Consider the following 24,073-nt stretch of genomic DNA (forward strand, 5'->3'; position numbering starts at 1 on the left):
CCACTTTGGAAAAGTTTCTCAAATAGTTAGCATAGGACCTAGCAATTCCACTCCTACGTACACACCCAAGAGAAATGAAAACATACGTTCCCAGCAAAACTTGCAAACAAATGTTCATTACAACCTTATTCATACTAGTCAAAAAATAGAAACAACCCCAATTCCTACCAACTGATGAATTGATAAACAAAACGGGTGTGTCCATATTAACTGTGTGTCCATAATATTAAGTCATAAAAAGGACTGAAGTACAATATATGCTGCCACACACAAACCTTGAAAATACTATTCTAAGTGAAAAAATACAAAAGGTCTGGGATGCCTGGGTGGCTCAGTCGGTTAAGTGGCTGCCTTTGGCTCAGGTCATGATCCCAGGGTCCTGGGATCGAGTCCCACATCAGGATCATTGCTCAGCGGGGAGCCTGCTTCTCCCTCTGTCTGCCGCTCCCCCTGCTTATGCTTGCACTCTATGACAAATAAAATCTTAAAAAAAAAATACAAAAGGTCACATGCTGAATGAATGATTCCACTCATATGAAATTTCCAGAATAAGCAAATCCACAGAGACAAAGTAGATTAGTGGTTGCAAAGGGCTGGAAGATGGAGAAAATAGGGAGCAATTGCTAATAGGTACAGGGTTTCCTTTGAAGGTGATGAAAATGTTCTGGAATTAGACAGTGGTAATGGTTGTACAACCCTGTGAATACACTGAAAACCACTGAATTATAAACTTTAAAAGGGTGAGAATTCAGTAATAAAAAATAACTTAAAAAATGCTATTCACAGGGCGCCTGGGTGGCTCAGTGGGTTTTAAGCATCTGACTCTTGATTTCGGCTCAGGTCATGATCTCAGGGTCGTGAGATGGAGCCCCATCAGGCTCTGCACTCAGTGGGGAGTCTGGTTGTCCCTCTCTCTCTGTTCCTCCCCCTGCTCATGCATGCGCTCTCTCTCGAAGTCTTTAAAAAACTGTTATTCATTTCCAATATGTGAGCATGAAAACATTCAGTCAGCCTGCCTATATTTAATGGGCCCCTACAACGTGCCAGGTACTGGGCACATGAATAAAAGACTGCCTTTGAGAAGCTAAAGGTGGTGTACAACTAAGTCGAGAGCACATTGCTTAAAAGGCGCAAGACAGACACTTAACCCAGATTCAGAGAAGAGGTAAGCCTTTCTGCAAAAGTGGACATCCGAATTGCTTTAAAATGAAGAGCCTTCGGTCAAGGGAGTCAGGATAGGAGGCGTGTGCCAAGCACAGGGACGTGTAGCAACATGAGAATATTCCTCCCACAGGAAACCACAAGTACTGCACAATAATCCACTGTACGAGTGAAGTGGGAGCTTGCTATGGGGACAGGAAGGAAGGAGGAGACCAAACAGCAATGACAAAGAGGCAGAAGCCAGGACATGAAAGGTCTTGAGGTTGATTTAAAGCAGTAAGAAGTCACACAAGCATTTTACAGAGCGAGAGGACTAAGGTAATCAGAACCACATTTTGGATAGCCCAACCTGGCTGGAAAGTACAGGATGAGAGAAGAGACTGAAAGAGAAAGACATCCAGAAGACTGTCCCGATAACCCACACATGAGAAGATGATGGTCTGCACTTTGGCAGGAGCAGCGAGGCGAAGAAGAAATGAATCCAGTGGTAAAGAGGTAGACGACATGACATGGCGTCCACAATGAATGCAGCAAGTCAAACAGAGGAAAGGGCTCAGGTCATGGGAGGAAAAGCCTCAGGTCACGGGAGACTGTGGTGATGGTCAAACCACCCATTGGAATAAGGAACACAAGCAAAAAAGGGTCTGACGGAGACAAACTTGGTTTTGAATTGACTGCGATTGACCAGTTTGTCAAATTGACCACTTGACACACGGGTCTTGAACAGAGACCAGATATGCGTGGGAGATGCAGATTTGCGAGGTGTCATCACATGCGGGACAGTTAAAAGCAGCAATGATACGGACACTGCCTAGAGAAGAAGGGTAGTTTGAGCTTAGAGGGGCCTGAGAAGAACTTTATCCCCACCCAACATTTCAGGGTCAGGCAGAAGAAAAGGCATGAGGGAGAGGAGGAATATACAGTGAGACCAGGAGCTGAATGGAAATGATGTCCCTGAGGGCAATGCTACAGAGGAGGAATCTTTAGGTAACTAGAACATTTACAGGCCAATCTTACTTCTCATTCTTAGGCATTTATTTTTAATTCTATCCATGTTTGAATATTTGCACATATCAATTCACTATCTCTATAAAGTATAAAAGTATTAAGTGTAGGTCTGTTAGGAACATGTTTAACTTCTACTGTGTCGACATCAGATCACCAAATGTAAACACCGTATTTTGTCAAACTGGGACATAAACCCCATAAATAAAGCTAGGTGGGCTACATAGGTTTCGGCCTGTTATATTGAGCAAAAATTTTATCATCAATATTCCTGAAGATCAAAAACTGGCGATTTGAGTAATATTAAACTATATATATATATATTTTTTTAAGATTTTATTTATTTATTTGACAGAGAGAGACACAGTGAGAGCGGGAATACAAGCAGTGGGAGTGGGAGAGGGAGAAGCAGGCCTCCCGTGGAGCAGGGAGCCCGATGCGGGACTCAATCCCAGGACCCTGGGACCATGACCTGAGCTGAAGGCAGACGCTTAATGACTGAGCCACCCAGGCGCCCCAGTATTAAACTATATTTTTATGTAGTTTTTGTAGAAAATATTATTTCAACATAAACTAAAATGTGCAAAATATTAAGGCATCGCCTTCCTTTAGGAAGACAAGAGGCATGATTTGTTAAATCATTATAAGGCTAATATGACTGAGTTTTCTTCGCCAAAAATTTGAAATGAAAATTCAGGTAAACAGAATGAAGTTATTATTCATAAGCCTAAGTTGTTTTTTACCCTCAATTTATTTAAAATTAATTTTAATAAGAGAACCAGTCATTCTCTTTATCAGCTTGATTTTGTTGTTGTCTAAATTCCACATATAAGAGACATCTTAAGGGGTCTTTCTCTGACATTTGACTTAGCATATGCTCTCCAGGTCCATCCACGCCACTGTAAATGGCAAGATTCCATTCTTGTTTATGAATGAGTAATATTCGTGTGTGCGTGTGTGTCACAATTTCTTTATCCATTCATCCATCAATGGAAACTTAGGTTGTTTCCACATGTTGGCTATTGTAAATAATGCTACAGTGAACGTGGGGTGCATATACCTTTTTGAGTTAGCGTGCTTTCATTTTCTTCCGATAAATACCCAGAAAAGGAATTGCTGGATCGTACGGTAGTTAATTTTTTTTTTTTTTTAATTTTCTGAGGAACCTCCATACTGCTTTCTCTAGCGTCTGTATCACCATTAGGTATTTAAAATTCAAAACCATGTATTCCAGTAAGAGCTTTACATGAGTTCTTGAACTGGTCCCATATTGCACAGAAAGTCTTCTTCCTTCCCATTTTCCATGTACCACTTAAGTGGAGATTATTTACATTAATCATGAAATGACCAAAGTCGATTTTTAGTATATACTCTCTAATTACATTTTGAGAGTTGAACCAATGCCCTGGTAAAAATTAAAATAAAAATGTCCCATCCTTGTCCAAGCTAATCAAGATAATTGGTAGCTCTCTAATTACTCTGGCTATGAGAAATAATCTGGAGACCAATCAAGTAAAGTTGATTTTTGGTCAAAATATTTTAGAAGCAATGAAATATAAAACTAAAGTTTCCACTACTATGTTAGAAGCATTAATATTTGTATTTTAATCTTAAGAGCTATCACTTACTGGGTCAGATATCATACACATTAATTTCTACTCTTCAAAGCATCCTACAGGGGAGGAATTATCCCCATTTTGTACGTAACAAACAGAGAGTAAAAATTAAGTGACTTGTCCAAGGCCACTGAATGGAAGTCCACACAGCCGTGTACACGTGTTTTCACCTGTATTTCATAATGTTGGAAAGACTGAATCAACCAGGGCTCTCGGTGTAGTCCTCAAAGAAAATCCATACCAGTTTGTGAAAATGACTACAGAATGTGAATCTACTGTGATTCACTATAATTAGGGCTGGCCCTCCCCCAATAAGAAATTTACACATGAGTTCCCATCACAAAGAAAAATCATGTTTGAATGTTATTACCTGGCTATTCACAACTGAGCTGATGGACAGAAATTAAAGACAAGGTGCTAACACAGAGACAAGGAGCACAGATATAAACCACACCTTTATGCCTCACAAAGTAGTCTTCCTCAATCACTACTGTATTCACATTTTTAAGTTGTAAGAACCTCAGAGCTGATCAGTAGCGTCCATCCAAATACAAGTTACAAGATAAAAAAGCAGGAGGGAGGTGGGTGGGAGATGGGTACATGGGTGAAAGATATTAAAGAGGGCACTTGCTGTGATGAGCACTGGGTGTTGTATGCAAGTGGTGAATCACTGAATTCTACTCCTGAAACCAGTACTGCACTGTATGTTAACTGGACTCTAAATAAAATTTTTTAAAAAAACAAGAAACAGTAGAATTGGCTAATTGTATAAAATTGTATTTTGCAAATACTCAAAAATAAGGGCGGATATAATTATATGTAAATAAGTACATTCTTAAAATAGTTTCAAGAGATCAACAAAGCTCAAACCTAAACACTACCTTCTTTGTTGACATAATGGTTTCTTGAACAAATCACCACCATCAAGAAAACATGATTATAGCACATCCATTCACCATAATTATCATGCCTGTGACTCTCAAGAGTTTCAAATGTGGATAAGCCTTTAAACTCCATCACCCACTAAAACATGGAAACTCCTGCAGTGGAACACAAGCCCTCCCACTAAAATGAAAGCCCCACAAGGGCTGGGATCTTTCTTTTTTCACTGCTATGTTCCCAGCATCTAGACTGGCACGTAGAGGTACCAGTCAGAGTGCTATGAAATCGTCTAATCTAATATACTCATTTTATCTTATCAACAAGGGAACTGAAGCTCAGAAAGACAGGAGATTTGCCCAAGATCACAAAGCTAGACTGGGGAAGCCAAACTCAGAACTGTGGTTTCCCAAACTCTAGCTATGCTCATTCCACTGATTACCTATTATAAATACAATTACAAATACCTAAAACCCATCATTAGTATAGTTATATAACATACTAAGTAAAGACCTTTCTACTTATCAGCAACCAAAAAGAATATTGCTGTGACCAGCCAAGCCCATTAGACAAGCATGTGGTTTTGACACAATTACCACATTGGCATTCTCCATCTGGGTTGATAGAAGTGTTCATTATTGTAACGGCTCCATGAGAAACAGCATGCATCAGTTCACACGCGACCAAGCAGAAAACCATCAACAGAGGATCAGCACTGGTTAGGTAAGAAGTTGTGTTATGCAAAACCATTCTTTTTTTCTTACCTTTAGAATGGGAAGTAAATCCCAAAGTGCCGTCTCTATCACCAACCTAAACAACCTACCACATAACATCATGCTAGTGAACACACTGGCCCCTAATCAGAGTACCACAACAAGCAAAGCAAAGCAGATACACAACTCTAGACACTCCTCCAAAGAACTTCAAGCAAGGGGTTCATGTTAATTATTGGGTCCAGATGTTTCCTTAAAACCTCGAGAGAACCAGCGCTACTCTAAGAGCCCTCGCTGTGTCCAGCAAACAACAGGGCAGGTGCTGCTGCCGGAGTGGCTCTCATCCTCAACTGAGATCAGAGCAATAGGAGCTCTTGGATTTCTACCAACAAAGCTCATTCCATTAGATAGGGGACTCCAGATTTACAAAAGGGAAAAGTATGCATTTCTAAATTCCAAAATGGTGGTAAGGGAATCATGAGAGGCTTTCCTGGGAACTTAGAGAAAGAAATCAAGCTGCACAACAAATATCAAACTTCTAGAATACCGGCAATGTGTGCACGATTTCAAGGTTGTCACTTATCTAGGTCTGACGAAACTGGTTTTCACCTAATGTAACTGGCCAGAGGATATAGAGAGAGCAACTTTCTGATACCCACAATCTCTGGCTTACGTTCATGTCCCCCAACAGCCTACAGCCCAAGAGAAGGGTCTTTTAATACCCAACCACATTCCCTGAAAGCATCGAATGTGAGAAAAAACAAAACAGCAACCCCAATATAGAAATGATTCGGCAGCCACCTAACTCTACTTAGGAAATAATAAGAGTCGTGCTTCTCAAATATATACAAGTAAAAAGAGGGGAGGAGGGAAAAGGAGGAGGATGAAAGGGAAGAAAAAGGAAAAGGAAATATCTGGAGAGGGAAAGGAGTAACAAAAACAGGCCAACTGCACGTAATTAGAGCAGACTGCATGTAATTCCTCTCTCCCTTGTAGGTTTATTTTTCTTAAGTGTCAGAAGGTCTATAGAATACTATATTCCATATTGAAAATATGTATAGCTACATTCCAAAGGGACGATTTGTCATTTAAATTATCTATATGGTGAGGATAGACGAGTTATTTTTTTAAACAACCCAATGCTGTCCACCCTAGTTACCTTAACACACTCTATGGCTTTTTGTTTTGTTTTGTTTTGTTTTTAAAGGGATAAAGAATCTATAAAAGAGAACTATTTCTGTAAAGATATAAGCTAGCATCTGGCTTAAATTAAACCCACATACACAAAAGATACGAACTGTAGCCCTCGGCTAGTTCAAGCCTAGGCAGGATCAGATTACATTCAGAGCATGTATTTCCTCCACCCTTTCTCTTTTTTAACAGAACTAAAGTTTTGCTCGGCTTCTCTCTCTCCTCCACATGCATGCAGCAGGCGCCGGCTCCAGGCTGGGCCACAAGGCAACGATCTACTGGTCTAAGGCCATCATGGTCGTCTCCTGCCCCCTGCCAAGACGACTTGCAGAAAAAGTCTGCTGGTGGGCTTCTGGGAAGATTCCTCCCTCTAAAAAGAGCCACAAGGTGAAGAAGGCCCCTCTTCTGTCTCTGAGCACTGTATACCTGACTCCTAGAAATGCCACTGCCATCTTGAGGATCCAAGAAGGGAGAACATCTGAGGACAAAGTGACACACAGCAGGGCCAGCATGCTGCACATGGCCAGGTTTTACATGGGAGCTTCCTGTTCTGTGAGAGAACACAGTCCCTACTAAGAGAACAATGGGACACAGCTGAGCCGGGGTTTTCAGTTACTTGCAGCTACTATTAGCCTCTGCAGAGTCTGAGGCCAGCATTAAAAAATAAGCTCTGGGGCGCCTGTGTGGCTCAGTGGGTTAAGCATCTGACTCTTGATTTCAGCTCAGGTCTTGATCTCAGGGTCTTGAGTTCGAGCCCTGCATTGGGCTCCATGTTGGGTGTGGAGCTTACTTTAAAAAACAAAATCAAAACAAAAACAAAGTGGTAAAAAATAAGCCCTAAGAAACTAGAAACACATACAGAACTATCTCAGGTAATTATTACCCCCACTGGGTTTTATGGCCCTCATACCTAAGAGCCATGGTTGTCAAAATGTTCTATTTTTTTCCTGATGCTCAAATTCTTAAAACCTAGTATCTGAATTAATATCGGAGATAAATGATTCTTTATTCTAACTGTAAATAAGAATGAAACAAATCTTAGAGTTCCTCAAAGATTCCCTTTCTTCATATATTGGGGGGACCTCCCCCCAATAAAAATCAAGACATAATTTTCAATAAATTTTCAATTTCAATTCAGTAACACCTAAGATAAGTGCTTAAAATCTTATTTTTTAAAAGCCAAGTCCTTGCTGCTCTCATTAAGAATTATATCAAGATGATTAGCGCTGGACGATGTATGGAATTGTTGAATCACTATACTTGTACACCTGAAACTAATATAATACTCCATATTAACTACACTAGAATTAAAATTTTTAAAAACATGACATCAAGAAAGATGTGTGTCAGGCAAAGTCTTTTCTACAAGCAACTAGGGTTATTCCCAAAATAGACACCCCTTCCTCGAGTGGGGCTCAATAACCAGATGCTGTGCAGAAGTCATTAGGATCCCAATACCGGACATCATTCTCATCATCAAAATGCACATAAACCTTCTCATATTGGACCCTCCAATAGCACACACTAATCAAAGTGAGAGAGACATCCAGAACCCTGCTGGCTCTTCATTAAGCAGTTAAGCACTGTGTGGTCAAAATTATTGATGAACTGCATTGAATTCCTTCTTTCAGACGGGGCCCCAATTTTTTTTTTTTTTTTTTTTAACAGCCAGAGCTGGAGCTACATTCTTTCTGTGCGAAGCTATCTAATCTTTGGATAAAATAACATAGTGGTTTGGAGATCAAGCCTGGGAACTAAAAGAACAGGATTAGAATTCCAGCTGTGTCTCCCACTAGCCATATAACCATGGATGTTATTTAGCCTTGCTGTATTTCATTTTCCTCGTAAGCAAAACAGGGATAGAATACATACTTACTGGGGTGCTCTAAGGATTAAATTAGATGCTCTACATAAAGTGCCTGGCACATCGTAAATTCATAATAAATGGTTAGCCACTGTCATCAAAGAGGGGTTCTGGGAAAAAGGGACTATGTCCCTTTGTTCACTAAAAATAAAAGTAATAGTAACAGTAAGAACAGAAATAATAGTGACAATATTAGCTATTTATTGAGCATTGTTCTAGTGACTGCATGTGGCAATTCCTTTAATCTTCATGACTCTTTGAAGTAGGAATTAAGATTATTTCCATGTGACAGATGGAGGAAAGACAAGATAAAGGATTTTCACAAAACTACATAAACCAATACACGGGAGAGCCAGGATTCAGACCCAGGCTGTCCAGCCCCAGAAACCGTATACAATATGGCCACCAATCCCAGACAGCTTCACTATCCTAGAACCAACACCTAGCATAACGCCTGACAATTCATTATCTGTTGAAAAAGCAAAAATCAAACTATTACTACCCATTTGGTGTTTACAGTCCTAAGCAATACATTCTAACCGAGCCGCCCCTGATAAATTTCACCTATTTTCAGGATGTGGGTTGTATACTTTAGGCCCTTCTCTCGAAAAGAATTTCTTGAGTCCTTTCACATATAGGTACCAGATACCAGCAATGTAGATGAAAAGAATCCTGCTCTCATGGGGGACAGAAGTAGCAAGACTAGCATTAATATATATTCAAACCACTCATCACTGATTCAGAAATTTGGGTCATTTAGATTCAGAAATTACTACTAGTTTGAGAAGCCGACAGTTTTCTTTGAAATAACCACTGTCATATCTTCAGGAAGTCACACAATGGCCCTACATGGGAACTCTTGGTTAAACACTCTTGAAATACAAAAATGCATCACACTTTTTAAAGAGCACTTGATCCTCATTCTCAGTTGTGTTTGCTGGAGATCTATTTGCTCTCTAGCAAAATTGAAGTAACTTGACTAAAAAAGCCAAATAAAACCGTCCTGGTTATAAATTTCTTCAACATAAAAAAACGACTTTGTTTTGGATTTTTGAACTGGCTAAGGCTGACCAACCCCCAACTAGGGGGAAAAAAAGTGGCTAGAGAAGTACAAAGTTAAAGAGGAATACAAAGGACACAAACATGAAAAGATATTCCATCGCACTCATAGTAAAAGAAATGAAAACTAAAAACTCAGAATGGAAAAATCCAAAAGCTTCATCATGTAATCACTGAACAAGACTATGGAAACAGAGGCATTCTTATATAATTGCCAGAAGAGAAAATGGGTGCTAACCAATGAAATTTTCCAACAGCTATCAAAATTCCAAATGTGTATACACTCTAAACCAGTTATCCTGCTTGCGGGAACATATCCTATAGATACACCTGCACATATGTAATGTAAAATAATTATGTCTGGATGATTCATAATAACATTGTAGTAGCAAAAGATCAATGCCCATCAATAGGTGACATTATACAGAATACTATGCAGCTATAAAGAAAGAGTACAACAGAATACCATGCAGCTATAAAGAAATAAAAAGAAGGTATCCATCCCAGTTACAGAAATATCTCCGAGTTACACTGTGAAGTACCAAAAGCAAGATTCAGATCACACACGATATATGAAACCCTACAGGTTGAAAGCCAGGTGTGGCGGTTATAAATATGTGAATACACATACACATTCCTGCATCTATATGCACAAAAAAAATAGGGAAGGACACCGAAGAGAAATGACAATGATTATTATGGGGAATGGTGTGAGGACATTAGGTAGATGAGGTATAGAGGTATAAATATGGGACACACATTGTTCAGTGAAAGTCCGCACAAACTGAAGCACTTAAAAGCTTTATTAAGAGAACAGTATTTTGCAATAAAATATCCAATGCATGAAGTGAACCCAGTGTGGTTGGTCTGCTTCCTTGGAGACAATCCAAATGCCAGAACTGCCATAAGCGACGGAGCCACCTTGCCCTGTCACCTAGCTCTGTCCTCACAAATGAGTTGTATGGGGGCGCCTGGGTGGCTCAGTCGTTAAGCTTCTGCCTTCAGCTCAGGTCTTGATCCCAGGGTCCTGGGATCGAGCCCTACATCGGGCTCCCTGCTCTGCAGTAAGCCTGTTTCTCCCTCTCTCACTACCCCTGCTTGTGTTCCCTCTCTCACTGTGTCTCTGTCAAATAAAATCTTTAGAAAAAAACACACAAATGAGTTGTATGGGTGCGAAAGCCTTCCAGTCTGTTCCAGCTTAAAAGTAGCATGAAGATAGCCTAAAATAAAATTGATTTTCTGGCATATGAGGTTTAAGATCATTTTTACATCCTCTAAAGAAATGGATTGCCAGTAGTCTCCAATTCAGTCTATATCACAAACCCGCCCCTTGCCCTATATAGGCTGCTCTCCTAAGCAGGAAAAGCTCAAAACCTAAGCTTTTAGAGCAGACCAACATCTTTCAAGGAAATCAATTCTTCTTTGGAAAAAAAATTCACACACACACACACACACACACACAGCTCCTGAGAAAACTTTGCTCGTTTTTTATCCTTTTCCCCTTCGGTGTAGAGTTAAAACAAAAAGGTGTCTTTTGTTAACAATAACAGTGGTGCATTTGCAGGTAGGCCAAAAAAATTATTCCTATTCTTTCCTGGAGGAGTGCAAACAGGGAACCTGAAAACAGATTTCTCTAAAAGTCGAAAAATTTTTTAAAGGGAAATAAACCAGAATGGGAAGATTCTTATTAAACTTCTAAGCTGGTCAAACATAAACATCCCCGATCTCTGTCAGCAGCTTCCTCCACGTTTATCGGGAAAAGCACGAACAAAATTGGCCGGACAAGCACAAGGTCATGTTCCCTGTCTACACCTCTTCCCTGCCCACGGCTGCTCCTAAACTCACATGAAGAGGGTAAAACTTTTGTACAGATGAGTAACTGCATTTCCTAGTGCAGCATCATGCATCTGGTGGCTTCTCTATAAGTGTCTTTTGTGATGTTCCTAGTACCTGGGAAACATTTGTACCACCATCACATAACATCCTATAGAAAAGAAAAACACACTAATGTGCAGTTTCTTCCAATGTCATCCACACCAGGCTCAAAATAGGACAAAGCCAACACCAGCAATCTCTCCTCATCGTAACCGACACCAGGCAGTGGGCTTTTTCTGAGCTCATCCCACAACTACCTTCTGAATAGGATCCTTATCCAGCCCCATCAGAAAACTCACTTGGTATCAACTGGTAACCTATAACCAGCCTAATATTATTTCTGTGTGAATCAAACTCCAAATTCTTTAGCTAAAAAAATTAATTCTTTAGTTCAGTAGGCTTTTCCCAAATAAGCTAACGACAAATCCACCAAGGTTAACTGAACAGGATAAATGCACAGGCTGCAGACGCTGCATTTTAATAGGTCATAAGACAAAGTCTTGTCAAAATCAATCAACTCGCCACACTATGACAAGGCCACCAAGCTGGAGCCTACACTGATCTCACACTTTCAAATCCTCTTCTCCATAAGCTTTGAAACACTGCAGTCAACAGGCATAAATATCTAAACCTAGCCAAAAAATATCATTCACTTTTAAAATTTTGATCGTTAGCACTTCTGCCATTTTAAATATTTACAGCACCACCAAAGAGTTATGCCAAAGCACAGCATCTATTCTTAAAAGAGGAGACTAAACTGCATGACTTTTCTAGCTTAGGTAAGCAGATCCAAATGTTGACACTAGTCTGGTGGATCAGCAGAAGGTGCCGTAGACTGTTAGCATATGGACCCTCCAAGCCCAGGAGGGAAAAGCTGTAACTACAATGAAGTTAGAGACATGCCATTTGGAATGCCTAAAACCCTTTTCCCCCACAAGTACTGCTACTCTGAGCATTAGTTTAGTTCAAAGACGACTTCATTTATTAGGAAGAGCCTCAAACAACTACTTCTTAGGTGGGGCTGGCTAGGACAAGGTTTTGCTTCGGCTAAATATATTTCTTTCTTTGGCGGTAAGAGTCTCAGAATTCAACATTTGTAAACCTGATTCAGTACAGAATTCTGCTGGAGAATATGCCAGGCATTCAACCTCCGGGCCCCAGAAAAATCCAAGCAAGCTCGATGTCAAAGTTTAAAACTTCCCTTTCCAACTCTGCGATCCAGGTGGGATGGTGAACTGAAGGTCATCAAGGTATCCTAGCACGTGTCCAGGCACAGGACTTGGACACGGGGCAGGGCACCTCCGATGGGTGGGCTCTCCAGATCACCAGGATCGCCTGCAGTTATTTATTCCCACACCCAAGCTGCCAATAGTTTTAAGACACCATTCTTTGTTGGGCCCCCAAACAGAAAACTTCTACTTCCCAAGTACGCATGTGCCTCCCTCCCGCAGATATACTGGCTCATGACCTCAGCGGGTAGAAGAGCATTCGTTCCCCACAGTGTCGGTGATAAAGAAATGTGCAGAGATCATCTGGTAATCACAGTGGTTCTGCTTGTTTTGTGAGAAATTAACACGGAAACAAGGCTCTTTTTGAAAGAAGGTTGTGAGACTGGTAAATTCTATCAAGAAAAAGCAGGAAGATAATTTTTTTCTAAGTCTGGACATCAGAACCTGGGCAACAATGGGGAGTTGTCCCGTTTCTTCAATGTGACCAGAGATTAAATATTCAGTAAAAAAGAGGTTAATATCTATCCTTTATTCAACTCATATTTAACTCAGGGTGTGACAACATCAAAAAAAAAAAAAATCAAAACAACATACAATTCTCCATCACTGTTAATGGCCACTAATGGGCAGATGCTAAAAAAAAAAAAGTGAATTCAACTCTGCTAGTCACAGTACAACTTCTTTTCATTAAATGACTTAACATGAAAATGAAGCATTTTATAAACTGAAATCTGTCATCCTTTAACATGTTTAAAAAGTAACTACACTATTAACCTTACATAGCCCTCATTGTGCTTTAGGAGTAATTAACTTTCATATAGTATATTGTACACTGAATGAATCAACTGAACAACAGGACAAGTATGTAGAATAAACCAGCTAGCTTCATTATTCTCATAGGTCAAACCTGAACAAGCAATATGTTAAAGATAACCTGACAAAGTTCAACATCTGCCTAGAAAAATGCAAACAAGTGGGCCAAAACTAAACTCTGGCCACAAAAAATACACTTTTCATAGGACTTGGACCAAATAGAACATGTTCCCTTGCCAAACAGTATACGTACCCAGGTTCCATGTACTCTGTACATTAGTATTTTCCAATTTTCAGTCCCCTGGATATTGACAGTCTCAAAAGCAAACTTTCTTCAAAAGCAAAAACAAGCAAGCATATACCACAAAAGCCACTGCGACAACAGAAATTTCCTCAAAATCTCCCCCTTAAAATACATACGCAGCTTTTTAAAAAGTACACCGAGCCCGTTGTCTTCTGTTCCCTGTCATTAGAAGGCTGTGGAAAGCTGATGGAAATCCAGCTTCCAAAAGCTTAATGAGCAAGCCTGGCCCCACCCAGGCTGGACCCTGCTGGCGGAGGGCATGCTCTGTAGAAAAGCCCAGCTTGGTTCCAAGTTCCTTCATTCCTCAGCTAGAAAATCCACACAGGTCAAAGAAAAAGTCATCTTCCTGCTGCCTGTTCTACCCACTAGATGAACACTTTACAAAAAGAACGGTTTTAATAATGACTGATCTTATGATTATAGTTTTTATAATTCTATTGCTGAAAAATTTTTCCTCCGTTTTTGTATCATTTTGGCTTTGCCTTGGGTTTGTACCCCTCAACTTTTTCTTTCTCCCCCCTCAACTTTGTTTTTATTTCTGTCATTTTAATCCACCCTACAAATAGACACCAAAAGTGTATGTATACAACATATAATCTAATCTTTCTCTATAAACACTATCATTTTCAGATACAGAAAAACTGGGTAGACACATAGGTATTTCATTTTTATGTCTTGGAAACTGGACTATTTTGATTCATTTGTAAAAGAATTTGCTTATTCACACTGTATTTAAAAATAGAAACTCATTTTAATTTAGAGTTATAGGTACCATCATACAGTTACAAAGCTGATAAATCCCTGCTTTATTGTTGTCAATCCTAAATGAGAAATGATGGCTACAAAAGGTAATCCTATATCCATAGGTCATATGAATACAAATACATAATGGAAAGCAAAATACATTTAAAGTCACTAAAGGAAAATGCATTAATTTAAAGATTCAGGTAAAAGAGATCCGAGAAATGACTAAATCTTCCTTAATTCTATAATCCCAAACCATTCCACCCTTTTACATTTCCACAGTCTAAATTTGGGTGTATATGTGTGTTCCAATGTAGGTATTTACATTAGTAAATCAGGACCAAGATAGACTCTGGATCTGAGTATGCATTTTTACAACCTCACCCTGCTACCATATTACTCTCCAACAAGCAGTTCTTAGGTCAAGGAGTATTACATGCTCACTTCACCCACAGAGTCTTAAAGAAAAGTCTTCTTAAATTACAACAACAACAAAGCACTTCAGATATTTAAATCAACAAGTTGTCACCTGTATCCACAGGTAGAAAAGGTAAGCTGTGCTTTATGGTAACTTAGTGAAAATATGTTCTAGTGGCATCTCTGAAGAGACTGATCTCTGTCAAAATAAGTACAAAACTTAAAAAAAAAAAAAAGAAAGAAAGAAAAAAAAAAAGGCCATTCTATATAATGGAATTTAAACTTTAGTATCCAAAAGGGAGATTTGGTGAGTTTTGGGTTTTTGTTTTTGTTTTTTTTTTGGATTGAACTTTTAAGTAGAGCCAATCTTATTCAATTCAAAGCATCATCTTTTATTTAGATTATGTTCTTCCTTTAATGCTAAATGTGTTTATTAAATACTGCTGTGCAATGGTGGATTTTCTTCAATATACTTGAAAAAATACTGGCTCCAAACCTTTTTCTGAAATATATTACTCTGTGGAATCCCTAAGTCTCCAAACTCCTGACACGTAGCACTGCATCGAGTGAAGCTGACAATGGTAGATCTCTACAATCCATCCCAGGCATCTTGTATCATCCCTGGATCCCCTACACTCTTAACTCTCCTACTGCCATAGACTGAATTGTGTCCCCCCAAAATTCATATGTTGAAGCTCTAACTCCCAGTGTGATGAATTTGGAGATGGGACCTTTCAGAGATAATTCAATTTAGATGAGGTCACAAGGGCAGGGCCACCATGATGGAATTAGTGCCCTTATAAGAGACAACGCCAGAGAGTTTAATCATTCTCTCATTCTCTCCTGTCCTCTCTTGCTTCACTATGTGGCAGCCGTCTACACGCCAAGAAGGGAGCCCTCACCAGAAAGAGACTATGCCAGCACCTTGATCTTGGACTTCCAGCCTCCAGAAATGCGAGAAGATGTGTTTAAGTCACTCAGTGGTGCTGTCTTATGGCAGCCCAAGCTGGTTAAGGCACCTACTTTCTTAATAATGGAGCCCAATGTTACTGCTCAAACTCCTCGGCTGTCTTCAATATAAAAGATCTGAATTTCATTGTTTAAACAAAGATTAAGAGAAGCCAGGAAAGTGAGTTTTATGGCACTATAATTTGGAAATAGAACAAACCATTCATTGGGAAGATAAAAAGAGAACCCAGAAAATATAAACGAGTGTCCAAATCCATACACCCGATAAGTGGTAGAGTCAGCATTCACACCAATTCGATCGGTCTTCAAAGCCAATGCAAGCGTGTTGGCAGTAAAACGGTAAGCACAGCTGCTTCCCAAAGCCAATGGACTTTTCCACCAACACTGCGTTACTGCTATTTTAACACCTTTGTTTTCCAGATGAGTAAACTGAACCCAAAGAAGTGAAATAACTTCTACAAGGTTACTCAGTAGGTTCCTGGCAGATAAGTACACAAGCCAAGTCCAGGGTCATTTAAAACATTCACTCCCAGTAAGATTTTAAACACACTGAAGTACACAAAATACATAAGGTGAACATCCACAAATGTCTTCCCCCAAAAAACTGTTAACACAAATTTGTATCTATTAAATCTGTCTTGGGAAGATCCTAAAGAGTCATGTTCTGACACAGTCTCATTATTCCATTAAAAGGGAATAAATGGTAGATCTCTATGATCCATCCCAGGCATCTCGTATCGTCCCTGGACCCCCTACACTCTTGGCTGGCTTGGTCAGGGGAACATATAGCTCTTGGGAGTAGAGATTACTTAAATAAAACTTTAAAAAAGGCATGGGGAGGTGGAGAATTAGAAGTTTATCCTCAGAATACTTTTTGTTCTTTTAGAAGGCTATTTTTTAAGTATTCAAGGGAGTTGGTTGGGGTTAGAGTATGAGACATTTTTCCTATATTTGTATATGTGGGTTTGTATATAAATAGAATTTTATGTTAAATCCAGTATCGTAATTTCTTGACTTTTAAAACTGTCCTACTTTCTACTTTATGAAAACAAAAAATGTAATTGATTAGGATGTAGAGGACCCAATAATCTAACTGGTCACTCATAGCTCCCAAACCATAAGAGACACAAACTCTGTGCAGAAAATAAAGTTACCAGTGTTGCAGAAAGACAATGAAGACCATTCCTTTCAATCCGCCCACCTTTATTCATCTAGCTTCTGCCTGAGAAGCATAAATTATCATCATCTGTCACACCAGAAAAAAAAAAAGCAACTATTTTTCTGGCATAACTCTAAAATAACCTAAAAAGTACTCCCCAAAACTCACTATTTTTGATTCTACTGATTTTACAGAGAATCCATTCTTCCTACTTACCACTCAGCATGCAAGACCATACTTCCTGAACAAACATGGAGAAAAGTTTTATCACTCTTTTCGATCTGGATGAGCTTCAACTGGTCTATAAAATGTTCTAACAGCCCACATTTCATCACTGTTATCTGATATCTAATGTCAGCAAAAAGAAAAACAAACAAACCCCACTGCACTAGTTCCATGGCTTCTATGCATAAGTTCTCCTTTGACCACATACCACCCGCAGTCTAGCTTCTGTCAGGTTCTAAATTCAGAATGATTTCCACAACTCCGTATGAGTCACTTGCAAAGTCTTATCCCTACCACATTTTTAAAAATGTAACGTTAGAAAGTACTATAGATTTATGAGACTTTGGGAGAAAAAATAGGCTATATGGCCCCAGATTTTTTTTTTTTTTTTTTTAAACAAAGGGCTTGTAGATAAAGAATAGGAACAGGTATGGTGGAAGACAAAGCATAAAGAGGCGGTGGTTGGGAATCCATAATCAAAAAGTTAATGTTCTGAAACCATCTAAAAAGTGTTAAGATAAAAGGATTTGTTAGGAGCTTTAATTCAAAAGTCAAAAGCATCACTATTAGAATTATACTTTCAGGCAAGTACAGGAACCCAGCATTTACTTGAAAATGTATTATTTTCACTCAATTATGTCTAAGGATCATTTGCTGAGTTCCTCCTTTGCATCAGGCACTAAAGCCTTAGGACTCAAAGCTTCTTCCCCATTCCAGCCCTCAGAGAATTCACCAGTCTGGCAGGAAGGCCAGATACGTAAATAATTACACCACGTGTGATAAGGGCTAAAGCAGAGGGACAGGAAGGGCACAGCCAAGTGGACAACTCCCTTGAGGAGGCCAAGGAAGGCCTTACAGACTTACAGTGTTTAGGCTCATTTGTATCGTTTTAAATGAACAAATACTACCGTTAATAATGTGGCAACGACACCCACTTTGCCTTAGATGTTAAAGAAAATAAAAGCACCCATCACAAAGCCCATCACAGAAAAAGCAGAAACAAAGACCTTGCTAGCACCTGTGAAACACGCTACATATGGCCAAGTAAAATGGGGTTTTTATAGAATAAAGAATTTAGAGCCAAAAGGGATCTTGGCATCCATGTACTTCTAGCCCTTGCCTTTCACAGATGGGGAAGCTGAAGCCCAGAAGTTAGACGACTTGTCCAGGTTATGTGGTAAGTCCGCAGCAGAGCCCAGACTGGAGGTCACATTCTTACTAATAAATAATCCCACTGTCTTTCCCTGTAGCAGGTTACCCTGGCTGGATGAGAAGGAAAGAGCAGAGACACTAGTATGGAGAAAGCAGGGCACAGAGGCCCCTTATGGCTGGCTCTCCAATGGCCAGAAGGAATTAAGAGCCCCCAGACGAGGCATCTGGTAGACCTCAATCCTCCCCAGCTCTGCCCCTACTCCCTGTACCCAAGAAAAATCCTATGCCCTCCCATTCCCCCAAAAAGTAGGTTTCAAAAAATAAAGAGGTCACTGCCAAGAAATTGTGTACTCTTCCCAATCTGAAAGAACATTACATTCATATTCAGAGTCTGATGTATGTTGCCATGGCATCTTGCCACTTAGCTGGCAACTAAACCAGTAAAATGAAGGTCCCAGCAGAACACCCACCTATAGAATGGGACTGTTGTGAGGATCACAGGAGAATCACCACAACAGCTCCTGGTATAGTGCAAAATGCTAAACAAATGCAAGTTACTATTAAACACAGAATGCCAAGGGTCAAAAAATTCTTCTAGGCTTTCTCCTAAAAATGGCTGAATGTATCATTATATTTATTTTTAAAAATCAAATATGAACATACGGTAATCTCTTACCAATTCCGTTTACCTATATGTCCCCCCCTCAACATGTGGAAGGAAAAGTGTTTCTCCATCTTAATCCACCCTCTGTAACTTCCCTTCTTTTCTTTCCTTTCCTTTAAAATGGCACCACAATTTCCAAGAGACCTCACTAGAACAATATAAATAGCAAACAGGTCAATACCAGCCTCCTATCAAGAATCCTGTGGTGTACAGTCGAACACAGCTCCTGCCAGGGCAAGCCGGGGAAATGTTACGGTGTATGGAATAAGCAGTGTGCAGCTATGGACTATGCCCTGAGGAGGTACAACGCCAGAGCGAGCCTCTCCTCACATTGCCTGTATCAGTCCTCCTTCTGCCTGATATAGGCCTTATGCATGGCTTGGGTGCTTGTCTGGGCACCCGGGGTACTTCCAAAACCTTAAAACTTTGTTAGCTCTGTCATTTGAAACTGTAGCTCCATTTTGTAGCTTCGCCTTTACAACTTAACTCTCCTAGGTTGAATGATGAAAGAAAACCCCAAGCACAGGTGCTAATGTGTCTTCTGTCCACAGTCCACAGGCCCTGCCCACGCAAACAATAAAGCTGGGCCAGCATCAAGCCAGAGTACTCACCATTAATTACACGTTGCCTAGGAGATCTTGATTTCAGTTCTGTACTCTTGGGTTTTGCTAAGATCCATTCATTCAGTGAGGATTGCTCTTTGTTTATGGATAGCTGTTGAGGTTACAAACCTGGGTAAAACTTGGCTCCAGCAGTGCAAGAGAAGGGTATTTAAATAAAGAACTATAGTGTGAACAGAAGAAGAGCTCGAATACAGGCATCAACGATTCGATAGTAACAGACTTGATGAGGCAAGAACGCTTCCCACAGTGACATCTGAGCTGACCTTGAAGGATAAGAAGGAGCTTACTGGGCCGACTGGAAGCGGGTAGAAGCACAGCCCTCCCCGTGTGAACAGTAAGTGAAGGGCACAGAATCAGGAAAGATAAAAGCCCCGAGGAGAACGGCAAGTACCTCGTCCGCCTGGAACATGGGGCGGGAGCGGAGGAGATAGACAAGGGAGGTAGCTGCCAGGTCATGAGTGATGGGTATGCTAAGTTCAGCTGCTTTAACTCTACCCTGCAGGTGATGGAAAATATTAATTTTGCATTTCTGGAGGATTATTTTGGCAGTCATGGGAGAACAAGGGACACAATGAAAGGAAACTGGTTAAGATGATGCGCCACTGATCCAGGAAACAGCTTCTAAACTAAGACAGAGGCAACAAAGATGCAAATGAAGGGATGGGAGTCAGTACAAAATTAGGAGGTAAAATGGATAGGACCGGATACTGAATCCTATCGTGGGAGTAATGGAGAACAAATTTCCCAGGTTCCTGGCAGCCAAAGGCCAGACAGTGTGGTGCCATTAACACAGACCGGGATTTCCAGAAAGCATAGGAAACGGGAATGAAAGAAGCCCAAGCTTCCATTTTAATGCATTTGGACTGAAGGGACGGTGTACAGCCAGGTGGGAAATCAGGATGGTTGAAGATGTGTGTCTGAACAAGAGTTTGGGTTTCCATGCTAAGACGTGGAACTCGCTGGTCCCTCGGTGTTATTTGAAGCTATGGAAGTAGATGAAAGCCCAGGCAAAAGAGTAAGAAAAATGCTCATTGGGGCGCCTAGGTGGCTCAGTTGGTTAAGCGACTGCCTTCGGCTCAGGTCATGATCCTGGAGTCCCTGGATCGAGTCCCTGGATCGAGTCCCTGGATCGAGTCCCTGGATCGAGTCCCGCATCGGGCTCCCTGCTCAGCAAGGAGCCTGCTTCTCCCTCTAACCCTCCCCCCTCTCATGTACTCTCTCTCTTTCTCGCTCTCTCAAATAAATAAATAAATCTTAAAAAAAAAAAAAGAAAAAAGAAAAATGCTCATGATAAAGCCAGGCAGACAGAAAGGAAGCTATCAGGGAGGCTGGAAGGATCAGCCAAAGAGAAAGACAGAAAACCATGAACGTATTGCCAGGAGGGAAGAGTCAGGCTGGGAGGAGTGCACAACAGGGCCAAGGGCACATTGCTTCAGGCACCAAGGAAGTTTTTAAATTGTTGTGAGAAGATTGCTGGTAACCTCAAAGAGCGAGTTCAGTGGACAGCGGTAGAAAAAGCCAACTGGCTAAGGAACACTGGAGAGGGGAGGGTAAGAGTTAAGTGTAGAGTCACCTCAAGTTTAGCGATGGAGGAAAGGCTATGGATAGGGAAGGAATAACTACAGGAAGTACAAGGTTGCGGGAAGATGTTTATGCACAGGAGACATTTGGGTGGTTCTGTTTGCTGCAGGCTTTCGGTGGGAGAGACCAAGTAGGAAGAGATTCAAGACGCAAAGGAGAAAAAGGAAAATGGATGGCAGGTAGTTCAAAAGAGGTAGAAGAAAAAGGATCAAAACCACAAAAGAAGCGGTGCCTGGCTGGCTCAGTTGGTATAGCACGTGACTCTCAATCTCGGGGTCAGGAGTTTGAGCCCCAGGCTAGGGGTAGAGGTTACTTTAAAAAGTGTACACGCACGCACACACACACACACACACACACAATTCATCTTGGACAGAAGGAGGGACATCCCCACTCCAGGGACTACAGGGAAGGTAACTGGAAATACACCAGGAGCGGAAGCAGCTTGAGGAAGTTAGTTAGAGAGATACGAATACATCTAAAGCCCTGTTCTCCATCCCAAATAGCTTCGATACCTTCTTTGGAGCTTTTTTTTTTTTTTTTTAAAGTAGGCTCCATGCCCAATGTGGAGCACTGTGTGTGGCTTGAAACTCACGACCCTTGGGATGCCTGGGTGGCTCAGTCAGTTAAGCATCTGTACATATTTAGGAGGTAAAATGGATAGGACCTGATACTGAAAAAAAAAAAGAAACTCATGACCCTGAGATCAAGACCTGAGTCAAGATGAAAAGTGGGATGCTTTTTTTTTTTTTTTTAAGATTTTATTTATTTATTTGACACAGAGAGAGAGAGCACAAGCAGGGGGAGCAGCAGGCAGAGGGAGAAGCAGGCCTCCCGAGGAGCAGGGAGCCCGATGCAGGGCTCGATCCCAGGACCCTGGGATCATGACCTGAGCTGAAGGCAGACGCTTAACGACTGAGCCACCCAGGCACCACCGAAAAGTGGGATGCTTAACCAACTGAGCCATCCAGGTGCCCAGACACCTTTGGAGAATTTAAAGGAAGAAAAGAAAAACTGAGGGGAAAGGGAAAATTTGGGGAGAAAATATGGTCAATCCCCTAGAATATATTCAGTGAGAATTCTCTTAGCATTCATGTCAGCATACGATTCAAAACAGGTTCAATGGAACTATTTTCAATATGAAGTTATTGGTGTTTTAAAAACTTTGTTTGGGATAATCTTAGAATAATCTTCTAATACATTAACTTGATTTGTAAATCAAAATCTAGTTAACTACCCAGAAGAAATATAATCAAATAAGTGCCATCTTCATGTCAGTTTAGCAGCAGAAAAGAAGTTAAATAACTCACTGAAATCACAAGGTTTGGAGAGGGCTGTTTTAATTGCAGCGTGTGCCAAGTATTTGGCTAAATATATTTCACAGGATACAAAAACTGTAACTGTAATTCCTATTCTCACACTGTGAAGCCTGTGTCTCAGTAAAATGCCAGTTTAAAAGACAAGACAATAAAGACCACCGTCACCACCAGAACCCCATAAGAATATGTGAAAGGTTATAAAACAAAACTCCTTTTATAGAGTTGAATCCTTTCCAGGATGGGCCTTTAAGACATTCTGACAGTGCACACAAATACTATCTCTGGAACAAAACCAAAAAGGCACAGCTGCAAGACATCTTCCCCTGAAGTTGTAAGGGACTCAATAGCAGTCCTTCCTTTGAGCAAGGGAGTCTATAAAAGCCAGAAGCAGAGCTATTTCCCCCTACCAACTGCTTCATGGAACTACTTTTTCCTGATCCAAACCATAGCTTTATTAAAAACCTAAAATGGACAGCATGGACAGTAAAACTTCACAATAGATTTGTAAAAGAATTTATAAATAAAACTTGAAAATAGTAACTACTCTATGATTTTCATTAAGAAAAATCCCCAAGTGAACCAAAACTATCCTAAGAATACATGGAGATACATATTTTTTAAATTATAGTCCATCACCATCACAAACAGGAAATTTGGATGGATTAGCAGGATTTTTTTTTCCCCAACCCTCTAAGAAGTTAGTGACCAAAAAAATTAAGATGATTAGTAGTATTAGTATTCTCAGTGCTGATGTATTTTGAATTTATGATATCTGGATTATTTATGACAGCTAAGAGTGAAAAAGTCAAAGACATTTTGAAATCAATTAGGAATAACCTACAACAATTCACGTAAGCAAATCAATGGTTTACTTCTTATGCTTTCCCTGCTGTAGTTTTGACTGTTTCTATAGCAACACCAACAAATACTCTTATACAAATATTTCTGCAGCCAAGATAAAAACCAATAACCACTTCTCTAATTCATTTCTATTACGGTTTCCAACAAAAAATATCAGCCTTCCAGGGCACCTGGGTGGCTCAGTCCATTGAGTGTCCAACTCTTGATCTCAGCTCAGGTCTTGATCTCAGGGTCGTGAGTTCAAGCCCCACGCAGGGCTCCACGCTGCGCATGGAGGCTACTTAAAAAAGAAAGAAAAAAAAAAAAAAAAGCCAGCCTTCCTAAACTTCATTCTAGAAACTTGAATACCTATGGCTTAAATATGCCAACTGCAAATACTGCAGATACTCTCAAATTCTTCATACAGGGAAGTTAATGACAAAGAAGGTATAATTCTGTTACCACTCTGACAATAACTCATTTTGAACAACAAAGAGACAGGAGAGCAAAAGAAAGTAATTACTAACCAATTACTTACTTGGAAAATTATCTAAATTCTAGAGAAATAGAACACTGAAAACTTTGTGCCAAAATGTAAAGAATTCAATATTCAGACACCAGGAGATAAGCAGATTTCTCTGCATAAGTTTCAGACATGCTTTCAAAATCTTTTG

The 24,073-nt window shown here is 40.2% G+C and overlaps 1 protein-coding gene across 10 annotated transcripts in view; it reads right to left on the bottom strand.

The window, feature by feature from the left end:
* The window catches only part of EPB41L2 (erythrocyte membrane protein band 4.1 like 2), a 210,669-nt gene that overhangs the window by 114,413 nt on the left and 72,183 nt on the right, over positions 1-24,073 (bottom strand). The window contains exon 1 of one of the 10 annotated variants that reach the window (XM_034990637.1): positions 13,659-13,767. The exons of the other annotated variants lie outside the window; for them this stretch is intronic. The gene's annotated coding sequence lies outside the window, so the exon portion shown is untranslated. Of the gene's footprint in view, positions 1-13,658; positions 13,768-24,073 lie in introns of those variants that run through there. 10 annotated transcript variants of the gene reach the window in all.

This window comes from Mirounga leonina, unplaced genomic scaffold, assembly GCF_011800145.1.
Source record: "Mirounga leonina isolate KUSES-001 unplaced genomic scaffold, KU_Mleo_1.0 Mir_53, whole genome shotgun sequence".
NCBI classification, from domain to species: Eukaryota; Metazoa; Chordata; class Mammalia; order Carnivora; family Phocidae; genus Mirounga; species Mirounga leonina.